This window comes from Xenopus laevis, chromosome 6S, assembly GCF_017654675.1.
Source record: "Xenopus laevis strain J_2021 chromosome 6S, Xenopus_laevis_v10.1, whole genome shotgun sequence".
In the NCBI taxonomy this organism is placed as follows: domain Eukaryota; kingdom Metazoa; phylum Chordata; class Amphibia; order Anura; family Pipidae; genus Xenopus; species Xenopus laevis.
In genome coordinates this window covers 97,968,290-97,980,746 of record NC_054382.1, presented here as the reverse complement: position 1 = coordinate 97,980,746, position 12,457 = coordinate 97,968,290, and the positions used below count along the sequence as shown (strand labels likewise).

Below are 12,457 nucleotides of genomic sequence, written 5' to 3'. Positions count from 1 at the left end.
TGGTCTAAGTTTTTTGGGTTGCCCCCTGGTGTCCCAGTCTAACAGTGTGTGGGGGCCCCTGAGGTAGCAGTCCCAGTGGGCCAAGGACCCCCAGTCCGACACTGGGGGTTGAACTTGATGAACTTTTAACTATGTAAACTATGTGTAAAGTAAAAACCGATCTCTGCAATGTGATTTATGTTATTTACAATGAAAAAGCACAATGACTGTGTAAGTATATGTGCCCATTAAATTCGGAGATTGCCTATGTGTAGTCAAGAGGTTTTAAGAGCCTGTAGTATAAATAGGGTTGCCAACTGGCCGGGAATTTACCGGCCCGGCTGGTAAAAATGATGCTTGATGCCAATGTTATCAATAGGAAAAGAGTATAGGAAGGCCGGTATTTTTTTCTAGAAAAGGTGGCAACCCTAAGTATAAATATACGTGTCTGGAAGTTCCAACTTTAGTGAGTGTGAATGACATAACCTACACTATGAAGGCAAATGAACATGCCAAGAAAAAAAAGTGTTTGAAATCAGGGAATGAATCATTTCAAACTTACTAACTGCAGTATCTCTTGGAGTACAGTTTATTTAACCATTAAAGGAAACCTATACCCCAGAACAATTTAGGTCCCTATTAAAATAGACAGAAACAGCTCATATGTAAAACCTTGCTTCATCTAAATAAACCATTTTCATAAAAATATACTTTTTTTTAGTAGTATGTGCCATACAATGTGATTCACGGTGCACACAAACAAACAAGAGGGACAGAAACATGTTAGGTCACATCAGCCAATGCATGAGAGAATGAGAGAGCTCTATATTTTTCTCTCACTCTTCTCCCTGTTACAATTAGAGCTCAGTATTTCCCATCAGGTGATCTCAGAGGGAGCACGCAGACTATCACAAAATGGTGGTTCACAGTAAAAAATGTATACTCATATACTTTATATTCCCTTTTGGTAATATTATTTTAATGTGTAACGGCAGGGTTTGTGCCAATGCCATACAAAAACGTATATACGGTACTACTCAAAAATAAATCATGAGTCAAAAAAGTTGAAAATCAAATATTAAATAAACCTAAGAGGTTTGACTCACAGTTCACCCCAATCCCAGGGTGCAAGTCCAGAACAATATTTCAAAAAGAGATGTGAGGACCTCCAGTAGTAAAGAAACAATAAGTTAAAACATTGAAAAAATTTATTTATTAGGACATAAAAAACCTAACGCGTTTCGTGCCTGTTGGGGCGCTTATTTATAGGCGGTATGATGAAGTGCCCCAACAGGCACAAAATACGTTAGGTTTTTTTTTATGTCCTAATACATTTTTTCAATATTATTTTAATCCCTTAATATGATATAAATCTGATGGTTAAGTATGCGTTCTTAGGGGATAGTTTCTCCTTAACGCGATACCAACACGTTCCTATAAAAATCTTAGGAACGTGTCAGTATCAAGTATGTGCTGCACTAGGAATAGTTCTCCTCAAAGCCGCCCCCAGCGAACCTGCATTAACCCGACCCTCCGACGCTGCTAAAAGATCTTCGGTGCTGTTTCAGTGACGCAGGGCTGGGGGCAAAGCGATCCTTCCATAGGCTGAAGTCCTGTTTTCAATCGTAATCAGCCTACGGAAGGATCGTGCTTGATACTTCCACGTTCCTATGATTTTTATAGGAACGCATCGGTATAGGGTTAAGAAAAGGAAAGAGTAGGGCACAGCTGTAAATCTGCAAAGAAAAATCTGTCTGACCACGTAAGAAACCAGAAAGGAGGTCACTTATAATATGTCTGAAGGAGATATAATCCTCAGTGGCAGAGATTGGACAGACTTTGCAGACACCGGTTGCCTTGGTGCTTCACAATCTGCACATTTATGGCAGAAAAAAGCATCTATTGATTAAAATTCATAATGCATCTTGCATACAGTTTACCTATAGCCACGTACGAGCCTCTGATGTCTTTCTTAAAATGGCATTTTCTTATTTGGAATTACCCACATACTAAAAAAGTATATTACAGGTAAAGGATCAGTTATCTGGAAACCCATTATCCAGAAAGCTCTGAATTACGGAAAGGCTGTCTCCCATAGACTCCATTTTATCCAAATAAACCACATTTTTAACAATTATTTCCTTTTTTTTCTAATAATAAAACAGTACATTGTACTTGACCCAAACTAAAATGCAATTAATCCTTATTAGAAGCAAAACCAGCCTATTGGGGTTATTTCATGTTTATATGATTTTCTAAAAGACTTGAAGTATTAAGATCCAAATCATGGAAAGATCCATTATCCGGAATGCCCCAGGTCCCGAGCATTCTGGATAGCAGGTCCCATACCTGTATTATGAAAATGATTCCTTTACATGAAGCATAGTTTTAAACATGAGCTGTTTTATTGTTTATTGTTTGGGGGTATAGTTTTCCTTTAAACCCCAACACTGTTAATGTGCTGGAATGACTCAAAGTACAGATCTTATTCCATTAAATGATTGGTGACTGCACTTGAAAAAGGCTGCTCCCTCGTGAACCCCATTCAGTCTAATACGTTTGGGCAGCTTTGCAAAGAGAAATGGGGATTGGTTTCAGTGTCCATACTTGGAATCGCTGCCAATACTGACTTGAAGGGGTGTATACTCAGTTATTTTGTGGGGGTTTTTTTTCATTGTAATTTATTTAAACCATTTCACAGAGATTTGATTTCATTCTAATATGATTGAAAATGTCTATTTCTTTTGACCAGTTAAAAGAGAAATTGGATTAAATCCGCCTTCAAAGATACTCGTATTCTGTATATACTGTATAGTCTGTATAATATTGTGACTGTATACAAAAACAAACCGTGTTGTTAACAACCAGACACTTTATTTGGAACTAGAGTATTACAGGTATAGGATCCCTTATCTGGAAACCTGATATCCAGAAAGCTCCGAATTACGGAATGGCTGTCTCCCATAGACTCCATTCTATCCAATTAATCCAGATTTTTTTAAAAGGATTTCCTTTTTCTCTGTAATAATAAAACAGTAGCTTGTACTTGATCCCAATTAAAATGTAATTAATCCTTATTGGAAGCAAAACCAGCCTATTGGGTTTATTTGATGTTTACATGAATTTCTAGTAGACTTAAGGCATGAAGACCCAAATTTCGGAAAGATCCTTTATCCGGAAAACCCCAGGTCCCGAGCATTCTGGATGACAGGTCCCATACCTGTACTGATATTTCATACAGATTAACATGCTTATAATTAAATATGTTTGCAGGGAATATGGTTGTTTTAGCACTTACTGTTTTATAATAATGAATGTTTACTTATTTTATACAAAAAATAATATTGCTGCCAGCGGCAAAACTATTTTGACGCTGGTGTCAAAATTCGCGCTTCGTGAATTTCGCTGGAAAATTTTCGCGAAGCAAAAAGGGAGAATTTCACCCATCACTTTTTTTTGTGCCATGGGGGTCTTACAGGTGTATCTGATTATTGCAGATTGATTCTGATAAAAGAGTGTAAGGCTCACCTATAATAATATGGGGAATAGTTCAGCAAAAAAAATGTGTGTCCTTTCTGGCTCTTGTAGTCACAGACACTATTAGCACCCATGGTACAAGTGTTGCCAGAAGTTCTGTCCTTGTGGATACAGTAAGTATTTCTTGCTAGTATAAATGAGCTGGCATTGATAAACTGTATATGCAAGTTCACTTGCAGTTTTCTATCTTATAATTCAAGTGATCCATTAAAGGGCACCTAAAAAGCTCCTTTTTAAACAAGTGACACTTTCATGTCAGGCAACAGAAAGTATTGTAAAATAATGGAACAAGATTTGGCCCCGGAGTTTTATTTCCAAGCAATGCAAAATATGCTATAATCGGTTCCATAATTATCAATAATTTATTTTGTTTTTCTTATCATTATTGATAATAATATAGTCTTAAAGGGGACATATAGCATACTTTTTTTTTTTTTTTTTTTTAACTTGTATGTTTATTATGTAGTAAACTTATTCAAGATACACATTTGACTTGGAGTTTACATAATTAAAGCACATATAAACATAAACTTTGCATATTCTGCTTGGATATAGCATACATTTTGCAAATGCATCAAACCATGTAAAATAGAAGAAATTTTTTTTATTTTAATAACTTTTGGGTCAAAAACGTCTGTATTGGCTTGAAAAAATACAAACTATTAAGTCAGTAAATAGCTGAAAAAACATGATATTTTCTATAAATACGACTTATTACATAGTACAGGTATTGATTATGAAATAAGTATCAGACCACTATTCTTTGTCAAGAAGCTGGCAAAGCTACTTTGTGGTCTATCGAAAATATGTGGACATGGCCGCAAGTTTCTGAATAATCTCATTCTTCCCTTAAAATGCTGGCTGTGTATTTGTAGACTAGATTCATGTATTCTTAGTATGAGATGTTTTTTTTTTCCTGCCAAGCAATTGTTGAGTGTTTTAAACCTGTTCATCAAACAGCTGTTTGCTGATGTGGAATTGTCAAATAAATGGGTCAAATAAATCATTTTAACATTTTGACGTTTATTCCACTTTCCTTTAAAGAATAAGTAAACGTTTTTTTTTTCTATTTATAAATTTACTCTAAACAGCCCCCCAGATTAATGTACCTTAGTCCCTGCTGCAAGTCTGCTCTGGTTCCAGCGTTGTCAGCAGCTTCTTTCCCCTTCTTCCTGGTGCAGAGTGAAGCCCCACCCCTAAGCTTGCTGAGCTCTCCTTATCTCTCTGACTAGTCGGAGAGATCATTTGCATGCTGTGTCATAGCAGGGAGGAAGGCAGAGCCAGTGTGTGCAGGAGCTGCTTTTTTTTTTTTCTCCTCACATGCACTCCCTGCTCGTTCTGGTTCATTCCAGATCACAGCAGCACTGGGAGGAAGAGCTGGAAGACTTCTCTGATACTGCTAATGCACTGTAGGTAAATTAACAGCTTTTTTTCAATTTATAATATATTTCAAAATGCTATTGATTGTTATGCCTGATCTGCCCTCTAGTTATGTAAAGAATAAATGTGATTTGTGTTTAACTGTTTACTGACTTTGATTAACTCATTCATGTGTCCCATTGTCTTATTTACTGATCATTTTATGCACAAAGCTATTTCATTTTTTGTTTTTCCATTTATGCACACTGACATAGATTAACTAGAAGAGTGTAAGTAGCTCATTCAGAGTTTCCTTTGGGTGATGTCCTGATCTATTTGTGTGAATGTTTGTGTAATTGTTATAGTAGCATGAGGCATGCATAGAGTGATTTATATAACAATTTTGTTTGGGCAGAGGGTACTTTTAAACATGTTAGTATCAAAATGGCTGCCTGTACTGGGAGTTGTGAGGGTTTTCGGGTGGGGTCGGTTGTGCAAGAGATTGTTGATGAGGTTTGGGGGGGTTGATTTATTATCAGTAAGAATGGCAGATGGGGATTTTAATCTGTTAGAATCAGAATGGCAGCCTGTTCTGGGAGTTGAACATTACAGTGAATGTTCAGGGACTTATGCAAGAAATTGTTAGTGATACTGGGGGAACTAGCTTACTAATCATTTAGGGCAGAGTTGACTTTGAACATGTTAGATGCAGATTGGCAGTATGTTATGGCATTTGTAAATTATAGTAAAGGTTCAGGGATTTGTGCATGTAATTGATAGTGATGCTGGTTATCTGGCTTACTATTCTGTTAGAAGGGCAAAGGGGAAGTAAAATTAGCGAGAATCAGAATGGCAGTCTGTTATGGCATTCAAGTTTATGAGATGACAATGTGCTAGACTTGGGGACTAGGCCTTCATATATAGCACCTTTTTTTGTAATACACAATAAAAAGATTAATAGTTCATGGATCCATGGTACCACCATCCAAATATTTCTCAGTTATCTTTTTTTTGTATCCAAACTTTTAGTATTTTACATTTATAAAATAAATTGAATATATTGCACATGTCTAGGGAGGCAGAAGGGAAATACTGCTAAGATGCAGCACAACCCAGTGAATTAGTGATTTTTTTCCAAGGAGGTGTGCCTGACCAGTAACTTCATTTTTCCTTACCATATATACAATTGTACATTACAAAATATTATTTGAGCAAAAAAACACTTTTTCCCTGCACCAGGGCCAACAAAGTGCCTCACAATGCAGACACAAACTGGAGCAGACACGAGCAATTCAGTTAACTGTCTACCTTATTTCATATGCATTCAGATAATCCCTGTCTAGCGGTAAATAGCTTTGTAGACAGTGAAAAGTGCTGCATATTCTATTGTACAACAGTGTATGATTGGCAGCATTATGGGCTAAGAAAGCAGGGGTGCACATCTAGCCTGTGTTATTGCATAGCTTCCCACTAGAACACAAGCACCCTTCTTTATAACTTTATTTGGATCCATTTCCTCTGTAGCTTCATGTCTGCTTTTTAGTAAAATGTCTATTTTTTACCCTAGTAGCTGTGTTTGAAAAAAATACACACATCTATCAAGTTTAACTTTTTGTCTTTGTAAATCCTACCTACCTGACAGCTTTTTTGTTTGCGTCTGTTCAGCGCACTACTGTGGCATTGTCAAAGCAGTGTGTACAGTGCACTGATTCATACAGTTTAACCAAATTTGGCACAGTGTTTTGTTTGAATCACACTGTGGTGGTAATGCGTGCTGCTGGTCATAGCAAAATACCCACTTTTATTTATATATATATATATATATATATATATATATATATATATATATATATATATATATATATATATATATATATATATATATATATATATATATATATATATATATATTATATATATATATATATATATATATATATATATATATATATATTTATTTATTTACATATTGCTTTACCTAGTGTTGTGCAAAAATCATCTTATTGTTGTCATAATAATAAAAGCTTACGTTTAGCTCTAAACATTGTGAACATTGTTGTACTCTATTTTTGTATCAGTATCAGAGAAAGCCTTTTCTCCACTTGAAATAAACAAGGGCGTTTCTACCATAAGGCTAGGTGAACACGTTGCCTCAGGCGGCAGCTCCCCAGAAGTTACCAGGGGTGGCAAAAAGCCGCTCCTGGAGCTGAATTTCCTATTATTACACTACTCATCCTCCTTTCCTCATTGGTGATCTGATGGTAAGTGTGTCGGGTAGGTGGGGGCGGCATTAATACCTGAAACGCACCTGTAAATAAAATATAATCGCAGAAAAAACTGTTATGGCTGAAGGTATTCTTTGTGTGTAACTAGTGGATATCTGAGCATTTTCAGGCCATCATCGTGGTCTATTGCCTAGTGACAACCAGAAGGCATCCCTGTCAATGCTAAAATATATTGGGCATGATTAGTGTACAGGTATAGAATCCCGTATCCGGAAACTCAATATCTACAAAGCTCCGAATTACGGAATGGCTGTCTCCCATAGACTCCATTTTATCCAAATTATCCACATTTTTTCTGCGTAGTAATAAAACAGTAGCTTGTACTTGATCCCAACTAAGATATAGTTAATCCTTATTGGAGGCAAAACCAGCCTATTGGGTTTATTTAATGTTTAAATGAATTTCTAGTAGACTTAAGGCATGAAGACCCAAATTATGGAAAGATCCGTTATCCGGAAAACCCCAGGTCCCGAGCATTCTGGTTAACAGGTCCCATACCTGTAGTAATATTTTTAATTTGTTGAAAATTGTTACATGTGGTGTTTATTTGCATGCATTCTCCACCTGCCTGCAACTGCACAAAGAGATTTTTTTTTTCGGTGCAATAGTGCTTACAACGTGTTGGCCTTTGTAGAAAAGAACCATATGTAATATTACTTTGTGTATATCATGACGTTTTGCTTTGTGTTGTATGCCTAATTTTTTTGTAATTATTTATTTGAACCATACTCACTTTAAATCTTACTTCCCTCCTAGGTCTTTATTTTTCCCAAGGATAATTTTTCAAAATAGCTGGTAAGTAATACTGTGGCTGTAATACTGTGGCTGTATCTATAGCCGTCTTTGGGGTAACTACCCGATCCCAAGTACAGAGTCTCATCAGGAGCCTCTAACCCTGGCTCCCTCGACCATTAATTTGTGCAAGTGCAACAAAAAAAAAGAAAAAAAATTTCTGGGCTGGTGTCAGATTTACAAGATATAAAATGCAGTTCCCCTTTAGATGATCAGTGACACAACTGTATATGTAAGCATGTGTATAACATGGCTATTGTATATTACAGGCAGAATGGATTACTTACACAGACACGTGAGTAACTGCTAGCACTTCAGCTGTCAGACTCTCAACCCCATCATGCAGGTACAATCTGCTGTTAATTCTAAGGAAAGGTAGCACCCTGTGCCCGTTGTCCCTCTGGCAGAAATTCCCCACTGATGACCCCGGGCTCTGTGGTAATTAATGGCCACAAGTTTGTTGTTAATAAAACTCCAACTACATCGAGCCCAAATTCGCACCCTACGAAGAGTATTCTCAAAATAACTACTTGCGCAACCAGTCCCCAGAATACTACGAGCGGCCGAGGGAGCCCGGGTTAGAAGCTCCTGCTGAGACTCTGTACTTGGGAGCGGATAGTTACCCCAAAGACGGCTATAGATACAGCCACATTGCTCCGCCGAGCCAAGAATCTTCTACAAAAGTCCAGGATCATGGGATCTCTCCAAAGGGGCGCAGTCAATCTCTGCCGCAACTTGTCCAAAGCCACGTTCCCAGGCAGCCTCCCCAGCACTGTGATTCCTCGTAGCCTTTAAATTAACCTTTAGTATAACGTAGACGTAGAGTGTGAAATTCAGAGAAGATTTGCAATTGGTTTTTGAATTTTATTATTTATGGTTTTTTAGTTATTTAGCTTTTTATTCAGAAGCTCTCTAGTTTGCAGTTTCAGCAATCTGGTTGATAGGCTCCAAATTACCCTAGCAACCATGCATTAGTTTGAATAAGTGACTGGAATATGAATAAGAGAGGGTCCAGATATAAAGATGAGTAATACAAAGTAGGAATAACAATACATTTGTAGCTTTACAGATCAAATCCGAAATTTTACAGAGGAAATTCAAAGAAGATTTGTCACTGGGCTTTCATACACATGCCGATAATCAGTCCAGTCTGGCAGATTCAGGGAGACTTAGTCGCCTGTCGACTAATCGCCTCTTCTGCGTGGCGACAAACTCCTCCGAACTCCCTTCCATATGCTTGAATGAAAAAACGCCTGCGCTAATACACTCGCGGTGCGTCGATTTCCGAACTTGCCTCACAAGGAAACTTTGGGTGACTTCGGAAATCGAAGCGACGCGAGTGTATTAGCGCAGGCGTTTCTTCATTCAAGCAGACAGAAGGCAGATGGAAGACGGAAATGCCTCCCCGCCTGCTAGAGTGTAAATTGCCTATGAGTGACACTCTTTAACACTTAGGGTAAGGGCACACGGGTAGATTTGGGGAGATTTAGTTGCGTGGTGACTAATCGCCCCTTCTTCGGGGCGACAATCTACCCGAACTGCCTTCCCCTATCTTCCCACTTGCTATACTAAAAAAATCGCCAGTGGGATGCCACTCGCAGTGCTTCAGTTTCCGAAGTTGTCTCACGAGGAAACTTTGGGAGACTTCAGAAAATGAAGCTCCTTGAGTGCCATCCCACTGGTGATTTTTCAGTGTAGCCGGCTGGAACATAGGGCAAGGCAAGTTGGGGAGATTGTCGACCCAAAGAAGAGGCAAATAGTGCCAGGCGACTAAATCTCCTCGAATTTGCCCATGTGCCCTTACCCTTAGTTTCCCGAAGTTGCCTCACTTGGAAACTTCAGTCGACTTTGGAAACTGAAGTGTTCCGAGTGCCATCCCACAGGCGATTTACACTCTAGCTGGCGGGGAGGCAGTTTGTGGAGATTATTCGCCCGAAGAAAAAACAATTTGTCAATGTGTTGTGGAGTTCTACCCTAAAACACCAACCAATAAAAATTAAAACCAATTAGAAAATGTCTCAGAATATCCGTTTCTACATCATACTAAAGCAATGCATTGGGCATTGTAAATATCCATAGTATCTCTGACCACACTGTGTGATATAATGTAACATTAGTAATATGTCGTAAATGAATGGAACATTTTTAATATTAATAAAACAGATTTTAATTGGAAATTTTGAACAAAATATATATTTAAAAAAAAATTATAAACTAAGAGCCATGTCGGAAGCATCATAATCTTCTGCAAATTTGAATCCAACATACAGGCCATGTGGGTCAGGGTATGTTCGTCGGATGGCATTTACTGCAGGTATTGGTCTCCTAATGCCAACTCCTAGGTATCCATGAGCCAAGACCGTGAAACACCTATATGCCGTTTTGCGCAAGTTTCTAGAAAATAAAAACAAGAATGAAAATGATTACACAGTGTACATTAAAAAAAGATTTTCTAATGAAAATTACTATAGTTGACCATGCAACTAAGGATCGAATTGTTTGGTAAGGTTGCCGAATGATTGGATCTTCCTTATAGGGTTTTGGTTGCTAATGATGAATACACTTGTAAATTTCTATAATATATCACTCATTGACATATGATAGATCTTACTGTTACCTATTGTATTCCGGGTCATTAGTATGACAGCGAGTGACTGTGCCCAAAACTCTGAATATGAAATCTATTTCGGATTTCTTTAAACATCTTGATGAAAAGTCTCCATTTTCAATAACACATTGTCCTCCTTCTGGAATGAGACTTAGGGGCAGATTCATTAAGGGTCGAATTTCGAAGTTAAAAATACTTCGAAATTCGACCCTCGAATTGAAATTTTAGCGCTAATCCTGCGATCGATCGAATGGTCGAATAGTCGAACGATTTTTCGTTCGATTCGTTCGATTTCGTTCGAATTCGAACAAATTTAACCAATTCGATGGTCGAAGTACCAAAAAAATACTTCGAAATTCGAATTTTTTTCATTCGAATCCTTCACTCGAGCTTCATGAATCGGCCCCTTAATGTATTACGATTCTCACGGCAGCAAATTGATTCCATTTTTGTTGGCATAACAATGCAGTTCTTGCATGTGCACCAGTTTGTGTTTCCAACTCTTATTAATGTGTCATTGTCTTCAATTCGATTTTGAGCTGCTGTAGTTCTTGGTGCTCTTCTTGGATTGAAAGGGAAGGAAGGCCCATGATTCTGCGAACAGGCTCTTGCCTGCATTTCTATGAACAGTTGTTCATGCTAAAAAACAAATAGTATATTACTATACACAGATAAAGCAACAGGGCTATTTGAAATCATAAATAGGATTAATTTAAAAAATGGTGCTTTTATGCCACTATATGTTAGCCAATATTAAAATAAATTTGTTTGCTGTTCAACTTTATTAAGATTGAAAAACAAATATTGTCCAGTATCATGGTTTAGAGCAGTGATCCCAACCACTTGGATGTTGCTCCCAGTGGCCTCAAAGCAGGAGCTTATTTTTGAATTCCAGGCTTGGAGGTAAGTTTTGGTTGTATAAAAAACAGGTGTACTGCCAAACAGAGCCTCAATGTAGGTTGACAATCCACATAGGAGCTACCAAATGGCCAATCATAGCCCTGATTTGGTACCCCAAGAAAAATTTGCATGCTAGTGTTGCTCCCCAACTCCTTTTACTTTCTGAATGTTGCTCACTGGTTCTAAATGTTGGGGATCCCTGGTTTAGAGGAAGGCTATAAATAGCTATCTCAGAGGTTTAAACTGACAGTTTCAACTGTAAGGAATGTAATAAGGAAATAGAAGGCCACAGGCACAGTTGCTGTAAAATCCAGGTCTGGTAGGCCAAGAAAAATACAGGAGCGGAACATGCAGAGGATCACCTCCAAGACCTGCAAGAACATCTTGCTACGGATGGTGTATCTGTACATCGTTCTACAAATCAGCGCAATTTGCACAAAGAATATCTGTATGGCAGGGTCATGAGAAAAAAGCCCTTTCTGCACTCATGCCACAAACAGAGTCACTATGTAAAATCTCATTTAGACAAGCCACAGTCATTTTGGAAAAAAGTGTTCAAACAAGACAATGACCCTAAACACACTTGGAACTCTACAAAGGAATTTATGAAGAGGGAGAAGTACAATATTGTGGAATGGCCGTCACAGTCTTGAATATCATTGAAAATCGATGGGATGATTTGAAGCAGGCTGTCCATGCACAGCAGCCATCAAATTTAACTGAACTGAGAGAGATTTTGTATGGACGAATGGTCAAAAACACCCACATCCAGACACTCATCAAAGGGTATAGGAGGCGTCTAGCGGCTGTTACATTTGCAAACGGAGGCTCAACTAATTATTGATGTAATATCTCTGTTGGGGTGCCCAAATTTTATGCAACTGTCTAAAGGTGGCCATACAAGTGCCGATACAAGCTGCCGACAGACCGTGCCCCACGACGAGCTTCACCGATCGAGATCTGGCCGAAAGTCGGCCAGATCTCGATCGGATGGGAC

General features: G+C 38.1%; 1 long non-coding RNA gene across 2 annotated transcripts; it reads left to right on the top strand.

Annotated features, from left to right (window-relative positions):
• Positions 1-4,558: 4,558 nt before the first annotated feature.
• On the top strand, positions 4,559-9,966 carry LOC121395157. 2 transcript variants are annotated; one of them, XR_005962297.1, is made up of 2 exons: positions 4,559-4,925; positions 7,917-9,966. It is a non-coding gene; the product is annotated as an uncharacterized LOC121395157 (long non-coding RNA). The 2 variants fall into 2 exon arrangements; XR_005962298.1 differs by having other exon boundaries at positions 4,559-4,929.
• Positions 9,967-12,457: the final 2,491 nt, after the last annotated feature.